We start from the raw sequence: 23,113 nt of genomic DNA, 5'->3' as shown, positions 1-23,113 counted from the left end.
TGGTTAAACTCACACAGGACAAGCTCTGGGAAGTGGGAGCTCTGCTGACCGCAACCCCTAATCCTATCACACAACTAGAAATAGCCGTGGAGCGTACCTAACACGACCTAGACGCCTCTTCACAGCCTAAGAGCTAACTAGCCCTAAAGATAGAAAATAAAGCCTACCTTGCCTCAGAGAAATTCCCCAAAGGAAAAGGCAGCCCCCCACATATATTGACTGTGAGTTAAGATGAAAGTCACAAACATAGAAATGAAACAGGTTTCAGCAAAGGGAGGCCAGACTTACTAAACAGACTGAGGATAGGAAAGGTATCTTTGCGGTCAGCACAAAAAACTACAAAAGACCACGCAGAGTGTGCAAAAAGACCTCCGCACCGACTCACGGTGCGGAGGTGCCACTCTGCATCCCAGAGCTTCCTGCTAGCAAGACAAAATCATGATAGCCAACTGGACAAGGAAACAATGAACAAATAATTAATTGGCAGGGACTTAGCTTCTGCTGGAGTAGACAGGTCACCAGAAAGATCCAAGAGCGAACTGAACCAGTACAAGAACATTGACAGCTGGCATGGAATAACGATCTGAGTGGAGTTAAATAGAACAGCCAGCCAAAGAATAAACTACGTCACCTGTGGAAGGAACCTCAGAAGCAGCAGCTCCACTCACAGCCACCAGAGGGAGTCCATGGACAGAACTCGCCGAAGTACCATTCATGACCACAGGAGGGAGTTCGAAAACAGAATTCACAACACTATACCAACCAGAGTGCAGCTTTCAGCATTGAAGCTCCTGAGGTAAATTGAAAGCAGAGCTCTGATTGGTTGCTATGGACAACTAGCACAGTCTGCCTGTGAGGCAGTCACACATTTTCTACCTTATATATAGACTAGCTGAGGAGCCCGGCGTTGCCTGGGCATAGTAAATAGTAAATATCTGTAGTTAGTTATAGCACTTCACTTATCTTATTTTCCCATCAGGCCTCTCATTTAGCACCTCACTTCGCTCATTTTCCCATCATGCCTCTCATTTTCCCCCTCTTTTTTTTTTTTCATTTCCCCCCTCACATCTCATTTTCTCCCCTCACTCCTCTCATTACCCCTAACACTTGTCATTTTGACCTCACATCTGTCATTTTCCAATCACTCCACTATTTTCCCTCACACCTCTCATTTTCACCTCACACCTCTCATTTTTACCTCACACCTCTCATTTTCCCCTCAGTATATACATGTTTGTCATCTCCCTTATAAATAGTATACACCTGTATGTCATCTCCTGTATATAGTATATACAGTACCTGTATGTAATCTCCCCTGTATATAGTATATACCTGTATGTCATCTCCCCTGTAAATAGTATATACCTGCTGTATGTCATCTCCTCCTGTATATTGTATATACCCATGTGTCATCTCCTCCTGTGTATAGTATATACCTGTATGTCATCTCTTCTGAATATAGTATATACCTGTATGTCATCTCCTCCTATATATAATATATACCTGTATGTTATCTCCTGTATATAGTATATGCCTGTATGTCATCTCCCCTTTTTATAGTATATACCTGCTGTATGTCATCTCCTCTTTTATATAGTATATACCTGTATGTCATCTCTTCATGTTGTAAGATTGCTCTTACTGAATGTATTGGGGGGGACACGCTTGGCACGGGATTAATGTAGTCAGGCAGGATTTTTCGCTTAAACACAGTCTATATGGTTTATTAAAGTGTCATAAACCAGGTTGTGCACAGTTCATATTATACAGTTCATAAAACACAACAGGCACCAACAGGTGATATTAACTTGCAGCTTTATCTTTAACACTTCATATACGGCTTTGTCTCACGGACACTAAACATGCTGGACCTCTCGCTTCGCCCAGTTACCATGGGTGTTCGTACGCCGTGCAGTTCTGCTACAGATGGATCTGGATAAGTTGGAAACTTGGGCTGAAAGGTGGCAGATGAGGTTTAACAATGATAAATGTAAGGTTATACACATGGGAAGAGGGAATCAATATCACCATTACACACTGAACGGGAAACCACTGGGTAAATCTGACAGGGAGAAGGACTTGGGGATCCTAGTTAATGATAAACTTACCTGGAGCAGCCAGTGCCAGGCAGCAGCTGCCAAGGCAAACAGGATCATGGGGTGCATTAAAAGAGGTCTGGATACACATGATGAGAGCATTATACTGCCTCTGTACAAATCCCTAGTTAGACCGCACATGGAGTACTGTGTCCAGTTTTGGGCACCGGTGCTCAGGAAGGATATAATGGAACTAGAGAGAGTACAAAGGAGGGCAACAAAATTAATAAAGGGGATGGGAGAACTACAATACCCAGATAGATTAGCGAAATTAGGATTATTTAGTCTAGAAAAAAGACGACTGAGGGGCGATCTAATAACCATGTATAAGTATATAAGGGGACAATACAAATATCTCGCTGAGGATCTGTTTATACCAAGGAAGGTGACGGGCACAAGGGGGCATTCTTTGCGTCTGGAGGAGAGAAGGTTTTTCCACCAACATAGAAGAGGATTCTTTACTGTTAGGGCAGTGAGAATCTGGAATTGCTTGCCTGAGGAGGTGGTGATGGCGAACTCAGTCGAGGGGTTCAAGAGAGGCCTGGATGTCTTCCTGGAGCAGAACAATATTGTATCATACAATTATTAGGTTCTGTAGAAGGACGTAGATCTGGGTATTTATTATGATGGAATATAGGCTGAACTGGATGGACAAATGTCTTTTTTCGGCCTTACTAACTATGTTACTATGTTACCAATGTCCCAAGTCACATATAGCGCATATGACACTGGGTCGCGGTCTCTAAACACGCCGAACCTCACTCTGTTCAGTCACCGTGGGAGACCACACAGTTCATAGAACATCACAAGCACCAACTGTCTGCATAGGTACCTGACGGGAGCTCCCGCTCCACCTGGTGACCCATTGTCAGTCCACTCTTCTGGGAAAGCTGCCTCACAGGGACCACCAACCTGCCTGGGCGGCATACCTCAGTCAGTCCAGACCCACCGAAGGACGGTAGCTTCCCCAACACAGACCATCCAGAACCAAAAGTCTTACTGTGCGCTATTCAGGGATCCGATCCTACTCCCAGGACCTCCCAACACACCAGCATGTGCTCTTCAGGATTCCTACTCCCAGGAAATCCAACACATATTGTGCTCTTCAGGAAGCCTACTCCCAAGTCTTCCAACACAAGTTGTTCAGTGTGCTATTCAGGGATCCGATCCTAGTCCCAGGACCTCCCAACACATGAACTGCACATGTGACCTGTCCAGGTGTTATTCAGGACCTCGTCCAACACTCCAGGCATATGACCTGTCCAGGTGCTATTCAGGACGTCAGTCCAACACCCCAGGCCACTAGCAAGTCCAAAGCCCCACCATGTGCTCTTCATGACTCCTACTCCCAGGAAATCCAACACAGGTTATTCAGTGTGCTCTTCATGACTCCTACTCCCAGGAAATCCAACACAGGTTATTCAGTGTGCTATTCAGGACTCCTAATCACAGGAAATCCAACACATCCTTCCAGGACCTTCACCACTCAGGTCCAAACACTGGAACCACACAGGAACATGTGACCCACACCCTGGTCACATTATATACTCTTAACCACTCCCCTAGGTGGGAGTGTGGATGTGTGGCTAGTTTGTCCCACCCATCTCACATAACAAGCCTAGTAAGTCTCCCTTACAACTACACCATACATATACACACTCTTGAGGGACTTCAGGTCCCAGAACAACAACATTGCATTAGACTTACCACGCAGACTCTCTCTGCGACACATCGGCCACTCACAATTCTGCCAATCACTGTTTCACCACCATTATAACAACAGATATGCCTCCATGCACATCCCAAGGAGCACACACAGTGCCCCTTAGCTGCCACAGTGGTCACTGCATCACAATGTATATAGTATATAAATGTGTCATCTCCTCCTGTATGTAGTATATATCTATATGTCATCTCCTCCTGTATATAGTATATACCTGTATGTCATCTCCTCCTGTATATAGTATATACCTGTGTGTCATCTGCTCCTGTATATAGTATATACCTGTATGTCATCTCCCCTGTATATTGTATGTACCTGTGTGTCATCTCCTCCTGTATATAGTATATATCTGTGTGTCATCTCCTCCTGTATTAGACCTCGTTCACACGTTATTTGTTCAGTATTTTCACCTCAGTATTTGTAAGCTAAATTGGCAGCCTGATAAATCCCCAGCCAACAGGAAGCCCTCTTCCCTGGCAGTATATATTAGCTCACGCATACATATAATAGACAGGTCATGTGACTGACAGCTGCCCTATTTCCTATGTGGTACATTTGTGGTACGTTTTGAGTATGTGCAAGTTTTGTGTGAGGCAACTTTTTCATGTGTTGCAACTTTTGTGCATGTGGCAATTTTTCTGCGTGTGCAAGTTTTGCCTATGGCGAGTTTTCCATGAGGTGAGTTTTGCACATGTGGCGAGTTTTGCGTGAGCTTAGTTTTGCATGTGGCAAGTGTTGCATGTGGTGAATTTTGCGCGTGGCGAGTTTTGAGTGGCGACTTTTGTGTTTCAACTTTTATGTGGCGAGGTTGGTGTAGGTGTGGTGAAATGTGTGCTGAGGGTTGTTTATGTGTTCAAGCACGTGGTAGTGTGTGGCGCATTTTGTGTGTGTGTTCACATCCCCATGTGTGGTGAGTATCCCATGTCGGGGCCCCACCTTAGCAACTGTACGGTATATACTCTTTGGCGCCATCGCACTCATTCTTTAAGTCCCCCTTCTTCACATCTGGCAGCTGTCAATTCGCCTCCAACACTTTTCCTTTCACTTTTTCCCCATTATGTAGATAGGGGCAAAATTGTTTGGTGAATTGGATAGCACGGGGTTAACATTTCGCCTCACAACATAGCATTCTCGGGGTCCAGATGTGTGACTGTGCAAAATTTTGTGGCTGTAGCTGCGACGGTGCAGATGCCAATCCCGGACATACACACATACATACACACACATTCAGCTTTATATATTAGAATCACTTATTAGGTCTCTGATCAGTGTTAAGTGATTACTAAGGGTCATAATACTAAGAACTGTTTTAAAATGCCACCAAAAAAACTATAATCTGTTGGGCAAGTTAATCCAAAATCTAAGTAAGCAAAATTTTCTCAAATAGCTGAGACAGGGAACAATGTGAGTCCTGGTTTGAAAGGAAACAGATGAAACAGGCTGAATCAAAATTTTTTACAAATTTACCATTTGGGAGACGACCAGAGGAGACCTGATCGACGTTGTGAAGTTATAGTTGAAACATTGTTTTGAATTTGCAAAGATTTTTCCATCAACATAATCAGTTAGTAAACATTTGTAAAACAGTCTTAACCCCTTAGCGACCGCCGATACGCCTTTTAACGGCGGCCGCTAAGGGTACTTAAACCACAGCGCCGTTAATTAACGGCGCTGTGGAAAAAGTTCATAGCGCCCCCCAGAGGCCGATTTTCTCCGGGGTCTCGGCTGCCGAGGGTAGCCGAGACCCCAGAGAACATGATTCGTGGGGGTTTTAACCCACCCCGCATTTGCGATCGCCGGTAATTAACCGTTTACCGGCGATCGCAAAAAAAAAAAAAAAAAAGCGATCTCTTTTTAATTTCTCTGTCCTCCGATGTGATCGCACATCGGAGGACAGAGAAAAGGGGTCCCAGGTGGCCCCCCAATACTCACCTAGCTCCCCCGATGCTCCTCGTGTCTCCCGGTGGGCGCCGCCATCTTCAAAATGGCGGGCGCATGCGCAGTGCGCCCGCCGGCCGGCACCGGGAGAATCTTTGGGGTCTCGGCTGCCGGGGGTAGCCGAGACCCCAAAGAGCATGATCGGGGTCGGTATTACCGACCCCTGTTTTGCGATCGCCGGTAATTAACTGTTTACCGGCGACCGCAAAAAAAAAAAAAGTAAAGTGTAATTCTCTGTCCTCTGATGTGATCGCACATCAGAGGACAGAGAAATAGGGGGATTCGGGGACCTTAGCATACTCACCTAGGTCCCTGGATCCTCTTGCTGCTCCTCCTGGCCGCCGGCAGAAGAACATGGCGGACGCATGCCCAGTGCGCCCGCCATCTGTCTCCATCTGCCGGCCGGCAGGAGAACAGCAGTTGGGGCTAAAATTAGGGTTAGGGTTAGGGGTAGGGTTAGGGGTAGGGCTAGGGTTAGGGCTAGGGTTGGGGCTAAATTTAGGGTTAGGGTTGGGGCTAAATTTAGGGTTAGGGTTGGGGCTAAACTTAGGGTTAGGCTTCTTTCACACTTACGTCGGTACGGGGCCGTCGCAATGCGTCGGCCCGACATACCGACGCACGTTGTGAAAATTGTGCACAACGTGGGCAGCAGCTGTAGTTTTTCAACGCATCCGCTGCCCAATCTATGTCCTGGGGAGGAGGGGGCGGAGTTACGGCCACGCATGCGCGGTCAGAAATGGCGGATGCGACGTACAAAAAAACGTTTCATTGAACTTTTTTTGTGCCGACGCTCCGCCAAAACACAACTGATCCAGTGCACGACGGACGCGACGTGTGGCCATCCGTCACGATCCGTCGGCAATACAAGTCTATGGGCAAAAAACGCATCCTGCGGGCACATATGCAGGATCCGTTTCTTGTCCAAAACGATGGATTGCGACGGAATGCCAAACGACGCAAGTGTGAAAGTAGCCTTAGGGCTAGGGTTAGGGTTGGGGCTAAAGTTAGGGCTAGGGTTGGGGCTAAAGTTAGGGTTAGAGCTGGGATTAGGGTTAGGGTTTGGATTAGGGTTGGTATTAGGGTTAGGGTTGGCATTAGGGTTACGCTTGGGATTAGGGTTAAGGTTAGGGTTGTGATTAGGGGTGTATTGGGATTAGGGTTAAGTTTGAGGTTAGGGTTGAGATTAGGATTAGGGGTGTGTTGGATTTAGGGTTTTGATTAGGGTTATGGTTAGGGTTGACATTAGGGTTGTTTTGGGGTAAGGGTTGTGATTATGGTTAGGGTTAGTGATTAGGATTATGGATCAGGTTGGGATTAGGGTTAGGGGTGTGTTGGGGTTAGGGTTGGAGCTAGAATTGGGGGGTTTCCACTGTTTAGGTACATCAGGGGCTCTCTAAACGTGACATGGCGTCCGATCTCAATTCCAGCCAATTCTGCATTGAAAAAGTCAAACGGAGCTCCTTCACTTCTAAGTTCTGCGGTGCGCCCTAACAGTGGTTTACCCCCACATATGGGGTATTGGCGTATTCAGGAGAAATTGCATAACAAAATTTATGGTTACATTTCTGTTTTTACACTTGTGAAAATAAAAAAAAATGGTTCTGAATTAAGATGTTTGCAAAAAAAAGTTAAATGTTCATTTATTCCTTCCACATTGTTTCAGTTCCTGTGAAGCACGTAAAGGGTTAATAAACTTCTTGAATGTGGTTTTGAGAACCTTGAGGGGTGTAGTTTTTAGAATGGTGTCACACTTCGTTATTTTCTATCATATAGACCCCTCAAAATGACTTCAAATGTGATGTGGTCCCTAAAAAAAAATGGTGTTGTAAAAATGAGAAATTGCTGGTCAACTTTTAACCCTTATAACTCCCTAACAAAAAAAAATTTTGTTTCCAAAATTGTGCTGATGTAAAGTAGACATGTGGGAAATGTTATTTATTAACTATTTTTTGTGACATATCTCTCTGATTTAAGGGCATAAAAATACAAAGTTTGAAAATTGCAAAATTTTAAAAATTTTCGCCATATTTCCGTTTTTTTCATAAATGATCGCAAGTAATATCGAAGAAATGTTACCACTATCATGAAGTACAATATGTCACGAAAAAACAATCTCAGAATCAGCGGGATCCGTTGAAGCGTTCCAGAGTTATAACCTCATAAAGTGACAGTGGTCAGAATTGCAAAAATTGGCCTGGTCATTAAGTACCAAATTGGCTCTGTCACTAAGGGGTTAAGGTACCTTCACACATAACGATATCGTTAACGATATCGTTGCTTTTTGTGACGTAGCAACGATATCGTTAAGGAAATCGTTCTGTGTGACAGCGACCAACGATCAGGCCCCTGCTGGGAGATCGTTGGTCGCTGAACAAAGTCCAGAACTTTATTTCGTCGCTGGATCTCCCGTGGACATCGCTGGATCGGCGTGTGTGACACCGATCCAGCGATGTCTTCACTGGTAACCAGGGTAAACATCGGGTAACTAAGCGCAGGGCCGCGCTTAGTAACCCGATGTTTACCCTGGTTACCAGCGTAAAAGTAAAAAAAAACAAACACTACATACTTACCTGCCGCTGTCTGTCCACGGCGCTGTGCTCTGCACTCCTCCTGTACTGGCTGTGAGCATCGGTCAGCCAGAAAGCAGAGCGGTGACGTCACCGCTCTGCTTTCCGGCCGCTGTGCTCACAGCCAGTACAGGAGGAGTGCAGAGAAGCACAGCGCCGGAGGACAGACAGCGGTAGGTAAGTATGTAGTGTTTGTTTTTTTTTACTTTTACGCTGGTAACCAGGGTAAACATCGGGTTACTAAGCGCGGCCCTGCGCTTAGTAACCCGATGTTTACCCTGGTTACCCGGGGACTTCGGGATCGTTGGTCGCTGGAGAGCTGTCTGTGTGACAGCTCTCCAGCGACCAAACAGCGACGCTGCAGCGATCCGGATCGTTGTCGGTATCGCTGCAGCGTCGCTTAATGTGAAGGGGCCTTTAGGCTAGGTTCACATTGCCTTAACAGCAGCCCTTCAACACATGCGTTAACGGGCTGCTGTTAACGCAAGTGCCGATATGGCATATCGCTAGCAGTGACGGACCCGGAAACACTGCAGTCCGCGTCCCAGGGTCCGTCACTCAATGACGCCATCTATGACTATCGCGGGCCGATACCCGGATTTCTCCTATGTTATTTATTCTTATGGTGCTTGCGCACTACTGCACTCGGGAGGACCTGGTCGCATGCGCAGAGGGGACGACTAACGTAAGTGTCTTACTTCCCCTGAACAGCATCTAACTACGGCACGCAAGCGCAACACTATCGCGGCTCTCGTTTCCTAGACAACAGCCACGACTGCGCACTGAGAATAGATACATGCCCATGTTACTTCCGGCGTATCAATGCAGGTGCCGATGATACACATGGCTCCTATTGGGTACGCTCCCACAGCTGTTGGGATTCAATACATTACTAACTTTGTATAAATAGATATGTGTACACAAGTCAAGCATACTTCTCACCCCTGATAAAGTCACATTGGTGACGACATGCGTTGGGAAGGCAGGAGCCGGTCACTGCCTCTGCACCACCATTACCACACATTGTGTTTGGTTTCATGGGTATATATCAAGTCTCCAGAAGCTCATGGTGATACTTTTGTGATTGACCACAGACACTTAGAGCTTGGTAAGCTCGGTACCTAAATCTGTGGGAATTTATATGGGATAGGGATCTGGTTCTGTGAGCATCTCTGTAGCCTTGGTGACTAATGGCAAACTGTTATATTGCTCATCTGGTAGGTTAAGATATATGGAGCTGATTGTAATGATTTATTTCGTATTAATATTTATCTTTTTCTTTGTATTTGGTGCCAATCATTATGTCCTTTGCCTATTTGACGAATGAGATCTAATACGGTTCCTAAAAACCCACTTTGAACCACAATATTTCCTGTAATTATCACCTTTATGAACCCCTATGCAGTATTTCAGAAAGTTTAAATATTATTGTCATTTAAACTATCTATAGGTGCTTGTTGATATAAAAAAAAGAAGGAATGTCCAGCTTCACCGAATCCGTAAAAAAGAATTTTCTTTATTCACAAACTTTAAACATGGAGGATACAGACTTCAGCACGAACCATATAGGTAGGAATCTCAACGCGTTTCTGGAGACTAAGTTTCCTTTATCATGAATGTATTGGTATACCATAGCTTCTACGTGTAAATGGGCATATGATATGCCCTTTTTTTAAATGATTTTAATTTTAATATGTGGTGTTAAGTGTACTAATAAAATGTGTTGTTTATGGTGATCCCTGCTTTGTATGTATGTCTCTCTGTTCTGGGTTTACGATTTGTTTATTATAGTTACGTGCAATCCAACTTGGTCAGAGATAAGGGACGAGCTTCTGAATGGTCACTGCACCTCTGATCGACATGATTTAACAGCAAGGGTGTTTAAACAAAAACTGAGCAAGGTCATGGAAGTAATTACAAAGTGTCACGTTTTTGGTGAAACTCGATGTTGGATGTATTCTATTGAGTGGCAAAAAGTCTTCCACATGCACACATGTAACGCTAGTCACTTCACACGGCCAAGCCGTGAGTCAAAATGGTCAATTAGTCCAAGGTCAAAAGCCAGGAGGGTATGTCATGAACAGAAGGAAGAAACAAAAGTGTGGTCAGATAAGGTTCCGAGCTCAGAATAGAAAGAGGATAACGGATCGGAGCAGAAGGAGTTAAACGGTTGGATGGTCTGAACGAAGTCCAAGGTCAGGCATCAAAAGATCAAGCATACAGCACTCAAGGCACACAAAAACAAACCTCACAAGCTGAATGTACGTCTGGCAGTGGTCTGGGAGAAGCGGCTCAGTTAAGTAGCATGGCAATCACCAGGAATAATGAACACTTGGAGACAGCCGACGACTCCCAGTCTCAGAATGGATAGTCGAGCTGTCAATCAACACAATGAGAGCTTCAGCACGCCCCTGTACCAGATTGGATCGCCGAACTGTCAGGAACTGCATCCCAGACACACTGAGGGGTGGAATCGTGACAACACATACTGATATGGCTAACGGACAAGATATGCCCTGATCAAATGGACAGCGTTATTTCAGCTTAGATTCGAAACCCAGAAGAGGACATGGTACTTTTTGAAGCTATTTACAAAAAACATCACCCACGGGCCATGTGGGGCACTTAACCCAAGATCGCCATGCATGAAGGAAGGAAAATGCACTAAAAAGTAATCTCACCATTTGATTGAAGAAACACAGACAGGAGATGATGGTTATAATCTTTATAGATGGAAACTTGGATAGGGAAGACATACCGCAACTATCAGATTTAAAAGGGTTTATCAGTGCACAGATATTGAAATGGATAACCGATGGGTTGTACCTTACTCTCCACTGCTTTAAAAAATATTTGATTTAACGTGAAATACTGGAATTCTGTGAAGTCCATCAAACATACTTGCAAATACGCTAACAAGGGCAGAGATACGGCAGTTTTTCAGCTACACAAATAAAAAATGTGATCAGTTGGAAAGGTAAATAAATACTAACGAATACATGTGGCGATTACTATATTTTTCCATCCATGAAAGACATCCGACTGTAATTCATCTAAGCGTCCAACTTGAAAATGGACGAGTTAATTTCACTACCAACAATGCACGTGAAAGAGTGGCTCCTCCACCTAATAAAACACTAACAGCTTTCTTTCTCCTGTGTTAAGCAGATCTTTTTGCGAGTTTATTATATTCAGACGTTCCAAAATATTATACATGGAATAAATTGAGAAAACTATTTTCAAAAGGATACAAGGTGCAAGGTTCCAAGGATGGAACGGACGTTCCAGTGATGTTCTTGGATGCGTGTATACAGTTTATCCAAACAAAGCAGAGTTGCTACTACCTACATTTACTGCTTCACACTGTCTTCGGGCCAGCATCTGTCACAGGTTTAAAAACAGGTGATTGTAAACTGTGTCAAACTTACAGGGTGGAATGCTAAAAAAGTGTGGACTGATCGAAGATGATCCACACTGGGACATGACATTGCAGGAGACATCCCTCATTCGCTTTCCACCTCAACTTCTAAACCAATTCCCTATAATAACTACAACCTGTGCACCTTCCAATCCTCATGCTCTTTGGGACAAATACATATCTTAATGATCATATCAAGGAGTGCACAGGAGAGTTAATCCGGACTTAGACGTACATTTCACTGCCAACATATTCAACAAAGTCCTCCTGACTCTAGAAGAAAGATGCAAATGTATCAATAGCAAAACTCTAAGAATTAGGTTTACCAGCATCAGTTCCACCAGCCTTTTGTGTTATGGACAGAGATAGTCTGAGACAAAAAAAGCCACGATTTGGAAAAGTTGAAAGAATTTGTCACAATAAATAAGCCTCTTTTGGTTGAAGACCACTGATCGGCGTATTTGGCAATTATGGCTCAGACTCAAAGTGGAAATGGGAGACTGTTTTTCCTTGATGCACCAGGAGGTACTGGTAAAACATTATTTGCTTCTACTGTGTTTTTTCCTGAAGAAGACGTTATATACTTCGAAATGCGTTGAAATAAACCACCATCTTACTGTACCGTACTTGGATACACATCTCCATTCGGTCAACAGCGCAGAATATTGTCCACCACGTCCCTCTACAGTGTGATGTCTGATGGTTACTTGCTGACCTGTGGATCCGCTGTGGCTGATTTTCAATATTATATGCATCTTTAATAGATAGATTAAACTCACATGTTCAATCTGAGTGCTAATCTAACTGTATTTCTTGGATAAGACCTTAACAGGTTATCTTTCGGTGGTAATCAACACTGACTTATGGGCGCAGGACGCCAACCAGGTTTTTTCCACTAGTACACTACCCTCAGAGAACTCCTCATTAAAAACACTTTTTAAAGGAACTTTATTGGGGATACAAAGAAAATATAAAATCGTGGTGGGAGGTGAAAGGTTTAGAAAATTATATAAAAAACCAAATTGTCCCTAAGGGGTTACGTATAAATATACAGCCCTCACCACGTACAGCCATTATATATGTTTAGTCATCCCTTATCACTGTTCAGCTGTCATTCTGGTGATGTATGCCGGACTTTGTTTATCTATGACCTTGGGGTCATCCTTGATTCTGACCTTTCATTCACCCCCCACATTCGATCACTGGCTCGCTCTTCTTACCTGCATCTCAAAAACATTTCTAGAATTCGCCCTTTTCTTACTTTCGACTCTCCAAAAACTCTTACTGTTTCACTTATTCATTCTCGTCTGCACTATTGTAACTCTCTACTAATCGGCCTCCCTTTTACCAAACTTTCCCCACTCCAATCTGTCCTGAATGCTGCTGCCAGGATCATATTCCTCACCAACCGTTACACCGATGCCTCTACCTTGTGCCAGTCATTACACTGGCTACCCATCCACTCCAGAATCCAGTACAAAACTACTACCCTCATCCACAAAGAACTCCATGGCTCTGCACCACCCTACATCTCCTCTCTGGTCTCAGTCAACCATCCTACCCGTGCCCTCCGCTCCGCTAATGACCTCAGGTTAGCATCCTCAATAATCAGAACCTCCCACTCCTGTCTCCAAGACTTTACACGTGCTGCGCCGATTCTTTGGAATGCACTACCTAGGTTAATACGATTAATCCCCACAGTTTTAAGCGTACCCTAAAAACTCACTTGTTCAGACTGGCCTACCGCCTCAATGCATTAACCTAACGATCCCTGTGTGGCCTATTTATAGATCATTAAAAAACAAAACAAAAAAAAACAGGTTCCTCGCATCATGTTCTCATTCACTTTATGCAGTTAATAGCCCTCTGTGTCTGTACTGCTACATACTTAGGCAGTTAACTGGTTCATGCAGCTTTACATGAACACCCGAGCCTTACACTATGGCCGGTCCGAATAACTAAAGCAATTGTTACCATCCACCTCTCGTGTCTCCCCTTTTCCTCATAGTTTGTAAGCTTGCGAGCAGGGCCCTCATTCCTCCTGGTATCTGTTTTGAACTGTATTTCTGTTATGCTGTAATGTCTATTGTCTGTACAAGTCCCCTCTATAATCTGTAAAGCGCTGCGGAATATGTTGGCGCTATATAAATAAAAATTATTATTATTATCTAAGGCTGAGTATTCATCTCGCTTTGTGGTTTCCTGACAGCGGCAACCTCCTGTTTCATTGGGCAAGACAGGAAGTTTTTGTATTGTTTCTGGAATCAGGCGTCCCACGTGGAGTCTGGCATACGCTATGGTGTCTGAGTAAGTGTTACCCCTCCTCTGTATTTTTATACCAACATGGCATTTTCTACCTTTGCATTATACAGAGTGTATCTTGTTATGAAAGGTAATTCAGTACGACAATGGACATAGAGGTCAGCGCACATACAGTGACCTGGCAATAACCCAAAAAACAAGAACGAGCTCTGAGACGTGGGAACTCTGTTGACCGCAATCCCTAATCCTCTCAAACCACACTAAAGGCAGCCGTGGATTGCGCCTAACGCTCCCTATGCAACTCGGCACGGCCTGAGAAACTAGCTAGCCTGAAGATAGAAAATAAGCCTACCTTGCCTCAGAGAAATACCCCAAAGGAAAAGGCAGCCCCCACATATAATGACTGTGAGTTAAGATGAAAAGACAAACGTAGAGATTAAATAGATTTAGCAAAGTGAGGCCCAACTTTCTGAACAGAGCGAGGATAGGAAAGGTAACTTTGCGGTCAACACAAAACCCTACAAAAACCACGCAAAGGGGGCAAAAAGACCCTCCGTACCGAACTAACGGCACGGAGGTACACCCTCTGCGTTCCAGAGCTTCCAGCAAGCAGAAAAAAACAAATTGACAAGCTGGACAGAAAAAAAACAGCAAACAAATAGCAAAGAGGAACTTAGCTATGCAGAGCAGCAGGCCACAGGAACGATCCAGGAGGAAACAGGTCCAATACTAGAACATTGACTGGAGGCCAGGATCAAAGCACTAGGTGGAGTTAAATAGAAGACACAAAAGAGAATAGTAAAACCAAAAACACTCAGTTTGAAAAAATGTTTGCAGTAATCCGCAAGTGCTAGTAAAAGATGTAAATAACAGGGTATTTGGTTGATACGTTTTTTGCAAAAAATGTATACTAAGCTGCTCTACCAATCTTCACGGTATACCCATATCAGAGCAATCCTAACTAGTGTATGCAATCCCTATCTGATGTATTTAAAAACCTGATCATCTGTATATTACCTGTGTGAACAGGGTTCAGAGAGGAAAAATCCATGTGTGCATACAGGGTAGAACAGCTTTTGTGCAGATAGCCCAAGAGGAGTGGTGGAACTCCCCAGTCTTGTAGACACAAGAGAACAATTATGGAAACAGGAACACATGGGCTACTTGCACAGTGAACAAGTCTGTAAGAACATGTTCACACACCACCAAGAAACCTGAAGACACAAAAGAGAATAGTAAAACCAAAAACACTCAGTTTGAAAAAATGTTTGCAGTAATCCGCAAGTGCTAGTAAAAGATGTAAATAACAGGGTATTTGGTTGATACGTTTTTTGCAAAAAATGTATACTAAGCTGCTCTACCAATCTTCACGGTATACCCATATCAGAGCAATCCTAACTAGTGTATGCAATCCCTATCTGATGTATTTAAAAACCTGATCATCTGTATATTACCTGTGTGAACAGGGTTCAGAGAGGAAAAATCCATGTGTGCATACAGGGTAGAACAGCTTTTGTGCAGATAGCCCAAGAGGAGTGGTGGAACTCCCCAGTCTTGTAGACACAAGAGAACAATTATGGAAACAGGAACACATGGGCTACTTGCACAGTGAACAAGTCTGTAAGAACATGTTCACACACCACCAAGAAACCTGAAGACACAAAAGAGAATAGTAAAACCAAAAACACTCAGTTTGAAAAAATGTTTGCAGTAATCCGCAAGTGCTAGTAAAAGATGTAAATAACAGGGTATCAGCCGAAGTACCACTTGTGACCACAGGAGGGAGCTCTGCCACAGAATTCACACAGTACCCCCCCCTTGAGGAGGGGTCACCGAACCCTCACCAGAGCTCCCAGGACGACCAGGATGAGCCATATGAAAGGCACGAACAAGATCGGGAGCATGGACATCAGAGGCAAAGACCCAGGAATTATCTTCCTGAGCATAACCCTTCCACTTAACCAGATACTGGAGTTTCCGCCTTGAAACACGAGAATCCAAAATCTTCTCCACAATATACTCCAACTCCCCCTCCACCAAAACCGGGGCAGGAGGATCAACAGATGGAACCATAGGTGCCACATATCTCCGCAACAATGACCTATGGAATACGTTATGTATGGAAAAAGAATCTGGAAGGGTCAGACGAAAAGACACAGGATTAAGAACCTCAGAAATCCTATACGGACCAATAAAACGAGGTTTAAACTTAGGAGAGGAAACCTTCATAGGAATATGACGAGAAAATAACCAAACCAAGTCCCCAACCCGAAGTCGGGGACCCACACAGCGTCTGCGATTAGCGAAACGTTGAGCCTTCTCCTGGCACAAGGTCAAATTGTCCACTACATGAGTCCAAATCTGCTGCAACCTGTCCACCACAGTATCCACACCAGGACAGTCCAAAGACTCAACCTGCCCTGAAGAGAAACGAGGATGGAACCCAGAGTTGCAGAAAAACGGTGAAACCAAGGTAGCCGAGCTGGCCCGATTATTAAGGGCGAACTCAGCCAAAGGCAAAAAGGACACCCAGTCATCCTGATCAGCAGAAACAAAGCATCTCAGATATGTTTCCAAGGTCTGATTGGTTCGTTCGGTCTGGCCATTAGACTGAGGATGGAAAGCCGAGGAAAAAGACAAGTCAATGCCCATCCTACCACAAAAGGCTCACCAAAACCTCGAAACAAACTGGGAACCTCTGTCAGAAATGATATTCTCTAGAATGCCATGTAAATGAACCACATGCTGGAAAAACAATGGCACCAAATCAGAGGAGGAAGGCAATTTAGACAAGGGTACCAAATGGACCATCTTAGAGAAGCGATCACAGACCACCCAAATGACTGACATCTTTTGAGAGACGGGAAGATCTGAAATAAAATCCATAGAGATATGTGTCCAAGGCCTCTTCGGGACCGGCAAGGGCAAAAGCAACCCACTGGCACGAGAACAGCAGGGCTTAGCCCGAGCACAAATCCCACAGGACTGCACAAAAGTACGCACATCCCACGACAGAGATGGCCACCAAAAGGATCTAGCCACTAACTCTCTGGTACCAAAGATTCCAGGATGACCAGCCAACACCGAACAATGAACCTCAGAGATAACTTTATTCGTCCACCTATCAGGGACAAACAGTTTCTCCGCTGGGCAACGATCAGGTTTATTAGCCTGAAATTTTTGCAGCACCCGCCGCAAATCAGGGGAGATGGCAGACACAATTACTCCCTCTTTGAGGATACCCGCCGGCTCAGATACACCCGGAGAGTCAGGCACAAAACTCCTAGACAGAGCATCTGCCTTCACATTTTTAGAGCCCGGAAGGTATGAAATCACAAAGTCAAAACGGGCAAAAAATAACGACCAACGAGCTTGTCTAGGATTCAACCGCTTGGCGGACTCGAGATAAGTCAAGCTCTTATGATCAGTCAAGACCACCACGCGATGCTTAGCTCCTTCAAGCCAATGACGCCACTCCTCGAATGCCCACTTCATGGCCAGCAACTCTCGATTGCCCACATCATAATTTCGCTCAGCAGGCGAAAACTTCCTGGAAAAGAAGGCGCATGGTTTCATCACCGAGCAATCAGAACTTCTCTGCGACAAAACAGCCCCTGCTCCAATCTCAGAAGCATCAACCTCGACCTGGAACGGAAGCGAAACATCTGGTTGACACAACACAGGGGCAGAAGAAAAACGACGCTTCAACTCTTGAAAAGCTTCCACCGCAGCAGAAGACCAATTGACCAAATCAGCACCTTTTTTGGTCAAATCGGTCAATGGTTTAGCAATACTAGAAAAATTGCAGATGAAGCGACGATAAAAATTAGCAAAGCCCAGGAACTTTTGCAGACTTTTCAGAGATGTCGGCTGAGTCCAATTATGGATGGCTTGGACCTTAACAGGGTCCATCTCGATAGTAGAAGGGGAAAAGATGAACCCCAAAAATGAAACCTTCTGAACACCAAAGAGACACTTTGATCCCTTCACAAACAAAGAATTAGCACGCAGGACCTGAAACACCGTTCTGACCTGCTTCACATGAGACTCCCAATCATCCGAGAAGATCAAAATGTCATCTAAGTACACAATCAGGAATTTATCCAGGTACTCTCGGAAGATGTCATGCATAAAGGACTGAAACACTGATGGAGCATTGGCAAGTCCGAATGGCATTACTAGATACTCAAAATGGACCTCGGGCGTATTAAATGCAGTTTTCCATTCATCGCCTCGCTTAATACGCACATGATTATACGCACCACGAAGATCTATCTTGGTGAACCAACTAGCCCCCTTAATCCGAGCAAACAAATCAGATAACAATGGCAAAGGGTACTGAAATTTAACCGTGATCTTATTTAGAAGGCGGTAATCTATACAAGGTCTCAGTGAACCATCCTTCTTGGCTACAAAAAAGAACCCTGCTCCTAATGGCGACGATGACGGGCGAATATGCCCCTTCTCCAAAGACTCCGTCACATAACTCCGCATAGCGGCGTGCTCAGGCACAGATAAATTAAACAGTCGACCTTTTGGGAATTTACTTCCAGGAATCAAATCGATAGCACAATCACAATCCCTATGCGGAGGTAGGGTATCGGACTTGGGCTCATCAAATAAATCCCGGTAATCAGACAAGAACTCAGGAACCTCAGAAGGGGGTGGATGACGAAATAGTCAGAAATGGGACATCACCATGTACCCCCTGACAACCCCAGGTGGACACAGACATGGATTTCCAATCTAATACTGGATTATGGCAACCCCAACACGACCACATCATGCAGATTATGCAACACCAGAAAGCGAATAACCTCCTGATGTGCAGGAGCCATGCACATGGTCAGCTGGGTCCAGTACTGAGGCTTATTCTTGGCCAAAGGCGTAGCATCAATTCCTCTCAATGGAATAGGACACTGCAAGGGCTCCAAGAAAAACCCACAACGCCTAGCATACTCCAAGTCCATCAAATTCAAAGCAGCGCCTGAGTCCACAAATGCCATGACAGAATACGATGACAAAGAGCAGATCAAGGTAACAGACAGAAGAAATTTTGACTGTACCGTACCAATGGTGGCAGACCTAGCGAACCGCTTAGTGCGCTTAGGACAATCAGAGATAGCATGAGTGGAATCACCACAGTAGAAACACAGCCCATTAAGACGTCTGTGTTCTTGCCGTTCAACTCTGGTCAAAGTCCTATCGCACTGCATAGGCTCAGGTTTAAGCTCAGGTAATACCGCCAAATGGTGCACAGATTTACGCTCGCGCAAGCGTCGACCGATCTGAATGGCCAAAGACATAGACTCATTCAGACCAGCAGGCATAGGAAATCCCACCATGACATCCTTAAGGGCTTCAGAGAGACCTTTTCTGAAAATAGCTGCGAGCGCACCTTCATTCCACTGAGTGAGTACGGACCACTTTCTAAATTTCTGACAATATACCTCTATTTCATCCTGACCCTGACACAGAGCCAGCAAATTCTTCTCTGCCTGATCCACAGAATTAGGCTCATCGTACAGCAATCCGAGCGCCAGGAAAAATGCATCGATATTACTTAATGCAGGATCTCCTGACGCAAGAGAAAATGCCCAGTCCTGAGGGTCGCCACGCAAAAAAGAAATAACGATCCTAACTTGTTGAACTGGGTCACCAGAGGAGCGAGGTTTCAAAGCCAGAAATAGTTTACAATTATTTTTGAAACTCAGAAATTTAGTTCTATCTCCAAAAAACAAATCAGGAATAGGAATTCTCGGTTCTAACATAGAATTCTGAACCACAAAGTCTTGAATACTTTGTACTCTTGCCGTGAGCTGATCCACACATGAAAACAGACCTTTAATGTCCATTGCTACACCTGTGTCCTGAACCACCCAAATGTCTAGGGGAAAAAAAAGGCAAAACACAGTGCAAAGAAAAAAAAATGGTCTCAGAACTTCTTTTTTCCCTCTATTGGGAATCATTAGTACTTTTGGCCTCCAGTACTGTTATGAAAGGTAATTCAGTACCACAATGGACATAGAGGCCAGCGCACATACAGTGACCTGGCAATAACCCAAAAAACAAGAACGAGCTCTGAGACGTGGGAACTCTGTTGACCGCAATCCCTAATCCTCTCAAACCACACTAAAGGCAGCCGTGGATTGCGCCTAACGCTCCCTATGCAACTCGGCACGGCCTGAGAAACTAGCTAGCCTGAAGATAGAAAATAAGCCTACCTTGCCTCAGAGAAATACCCCAAAGGAAAAGGCAGCCCCCACATATAATAACTGTGAGTTAAGATGAAAAGACAAACGTAGAGATTAAATAGATTTAGCAAAGTGAGGCCCAACTTTCTGAACAGAGCGAGGATAGGAAAGGTAACTTTGCGGTCAACACAAAACCCTACAAAAACCACGCAAAGGGGGCAAAAAGACCCTCCGTACCGAACTAACGGCACGGAGGTACACCCTCTGCGTTCCAGAGCTTCCAGCAAGCAGAAAAAAACCAATTGACAAGCTGGACAGAAAAAAAACAGCAAACAAATAGCAAAGAGGAACTTAGCTATGCAGAGCAGCAGGCCACAGGAACGATCCAGGAGGAAACAGGTCCAATACTAGAACATTGACTGGAGGCCAGGATCAAAGCACTAGGTGGAGTTAAATAGAGCAGCACCTAACGACTTCACCACATCACCTGAGGAAGGAAACTCAGAAGCCGCAGTACCACTTTCCTCCACCAACGGAAGCTCACAGAGAGAACCAGCCGAAGTACCACTTGTGACCACAGGAGGGAGCTCTGCCACAGAATTCACAACAGTATCTGCAGTGTGTATTCGCTGCCTTCCGTAACAGTTTGTTATGCTAATGTGGACTAATTGTCTGCCCTATGGGAGGTCAGTAGATGCTTTTTTTCACATCCTGGCTCCTTTAATAAGGCCCTTCTCTCGCCCCACTCTCTGCTTGACAGCATAGAGGGCGGCAGGACTTTATGTCCCTCTACTTTAATATTTAGGCACTCCTTCTCTACAAGCAAGCATGTCCCCTGAAGAGTTGTCTTGGATGAAACGCGTAGGGATGAATTTATAAGGGAGAGTGCAGGGCTTCCTATGTATAGGGGTAGTTGTGGACTGCCCTTGTAAGGGCAGGAGCTTTGGGGGATAGTGTTATGCTGTGCTATCAGGCAACACAGTGTGCAGTAATCAGCGCACATACAGTGATATGGCAATAACCCAAAAACAATAGAACAAGCTCTGAGACGTGGAATCTCTGCAGACTGCAATACCTGAACCTATCCTCACACAACTAAAAGCAGCAGTGGATTGCGCCTAACACTACCTATGCAACTCGGCACTGCCTGAGGAGCTGACTAGCCTGAAGATAGAAATACAAGCCTGACTTGCCTCAGAGAAATACCCCAAAGGAATAGGCAGCCCCCCACATATAATGACTGTTAGCAAGATGAAAAGACAAAACGTAGGAATGAAATAGATTCAGCAAAGTGAGGCCCGATATTCTAGACAGAGCGAGGATAGCAAAGAGAACTATGCAGTCTACAAAAAACCCTAAAGCAGAACCACGCAAAGGGGGGCAAAAAGACCCACCGTGCCGAACTAACGGCACGGCGGTGCACCCTTTGCGTCTCAGAGCTTCCAGCAAAAGAGAATAGCACAGCTGGACAGAAAAAACGGAAACTAAAACAAAGACACTTTTCTAGCAGAGCAGCAGGCCACAGGAAAGATGCAGTAGCTCAGATCCAACACTGGAACATTGACAAGGAGCAAGGAAGACAGACTCAGGTGGAGTTAAATAGCAAGGCAGCCAACGAGCTCACCAAAACACCTGAGGGAGGAAGCCCAGAGGCTGCAATACCACTTGTGACCACAGGAGTGAATTCAGCCACAGAATTCACAACAGTACCCCCCCCCCCTTGAGGAGGGGTCACTGAACCCTCACCAGAACCCCCAGGCCGACCAGGATGAGCCACATGAAAGGCACGAACAAGATCTGGGGCATGGACATCAGAGGCAAAAACCCAGGAATTATCCTCCTGAGCATAACCCTTCCATTTGACCAGATACTGGAGTTTCCGTCTAGAGACACGAGAATCCAAAATTTTCTCCACAATATACTCCAATTCCCCCTCCACCAAAACAGGGGCAGGAGGCTCCACAGATGGAACCATAGGTGCCACGTATCTTCTCAACAACGACCTATGGAATACATTATGTATGGAAAAGGAGTCTGGGAGGGTCAGACGAAAAGACACCGGATTGAGAATCTCAGAAATCCTATACGGACCAATAAAACGAGGTTTAAATTTAGGAGAGAAAACCTTCATAGGAATATGACGAGAAGATAACCAAACCAGATCCCCAACACGAAGTCGGGGACCCACACGGCGTCTACGATTAGCGAAAAGCTGAGCCTTCTCCTGGGACAAGGTCAAATTGTCCACTACCTGAGTCCAGATCTGCTGCAACCTGTCCACCACAGAATCCACACCAGGACAGTCCGAAGACTCAACCTGTCCTGAAGAGAAACGAGGATGGAACCCAGAATTGCAGAAAAATGGAGAGACCAAGGTAGCTGAGCTGGCCCGATTATTAAGGGCGAACTCAGCCAACGGCAAAAATGACACCCAATCATCCTGGTCAGCAGAAACAAAACATCTCAGATATGTTTCCAAGGTCTGATTGGTTCGTTCGGTCTGGCCATTAGTCTGAGGATGGAAGGCCGAGGAAAAAGATAGGTCAATGCCCATCCTACCACAAAAGGCTCGCCAGAACCTCGAGACAAACTGGGAACCTCTGTCAGAAACAATATTCTCAGGAATGCCATGCAAACGAACCACATGCTGGAAGAACAAAGGCACCAAATCAGAGGAGGAAGGCAATTTAACCAAGGGCACCAGATGGACCATTTTAGAAAAGCGATCACAGACCACCCAAATGACCGACATCTTTTGAGAAACGGGAAGGTCAGAAATGAAATCCATCGAAATATGTGTCCAAGGCCTCTTCGGGACCGGCAAGGGCAAAAGCAACCCACTGGCACGTGAACAGCAGGGCTTAGCCCTAGCACAAATCCCACAGGACTGCACAAAAGCACGCACATCCCGTGAC

General features: G+C 45.0%; 1 protein-coding gene across 5 annotated transcripts in view; it reads right to left on the bottom strand.

Annotated features, from left to right (window-relative positions):
- The window catches only part of LOC138663674 (oocyte zinc finger protein XlCOF22-like), a 101,885-nt gene that overhangs the window by 50,538 nt on the left and 28,234 nt on the right, over positions 1–23,113 (bottom strand). The window lies entirely within an intron of this gene.

Source organism: Ranitomeya imitator, chromosome 2 (assembly GCF_032444005.1).
Source record: "Ranitomeya imitator isolate aRanImi1 chromosome 2, aRanImi1.pri, whole genome shotgun sequence".
NCBI lineage: Eukaryota > Metazoa > Chordata > Amphibia > Anura > Dendrobatidae > Ranitomeya > Ranitomeya imitator.
Note: the sequence above shows the minus strand (reverse complement) of the source record. Positions and strands in the feature narration are given on the sequence as shown.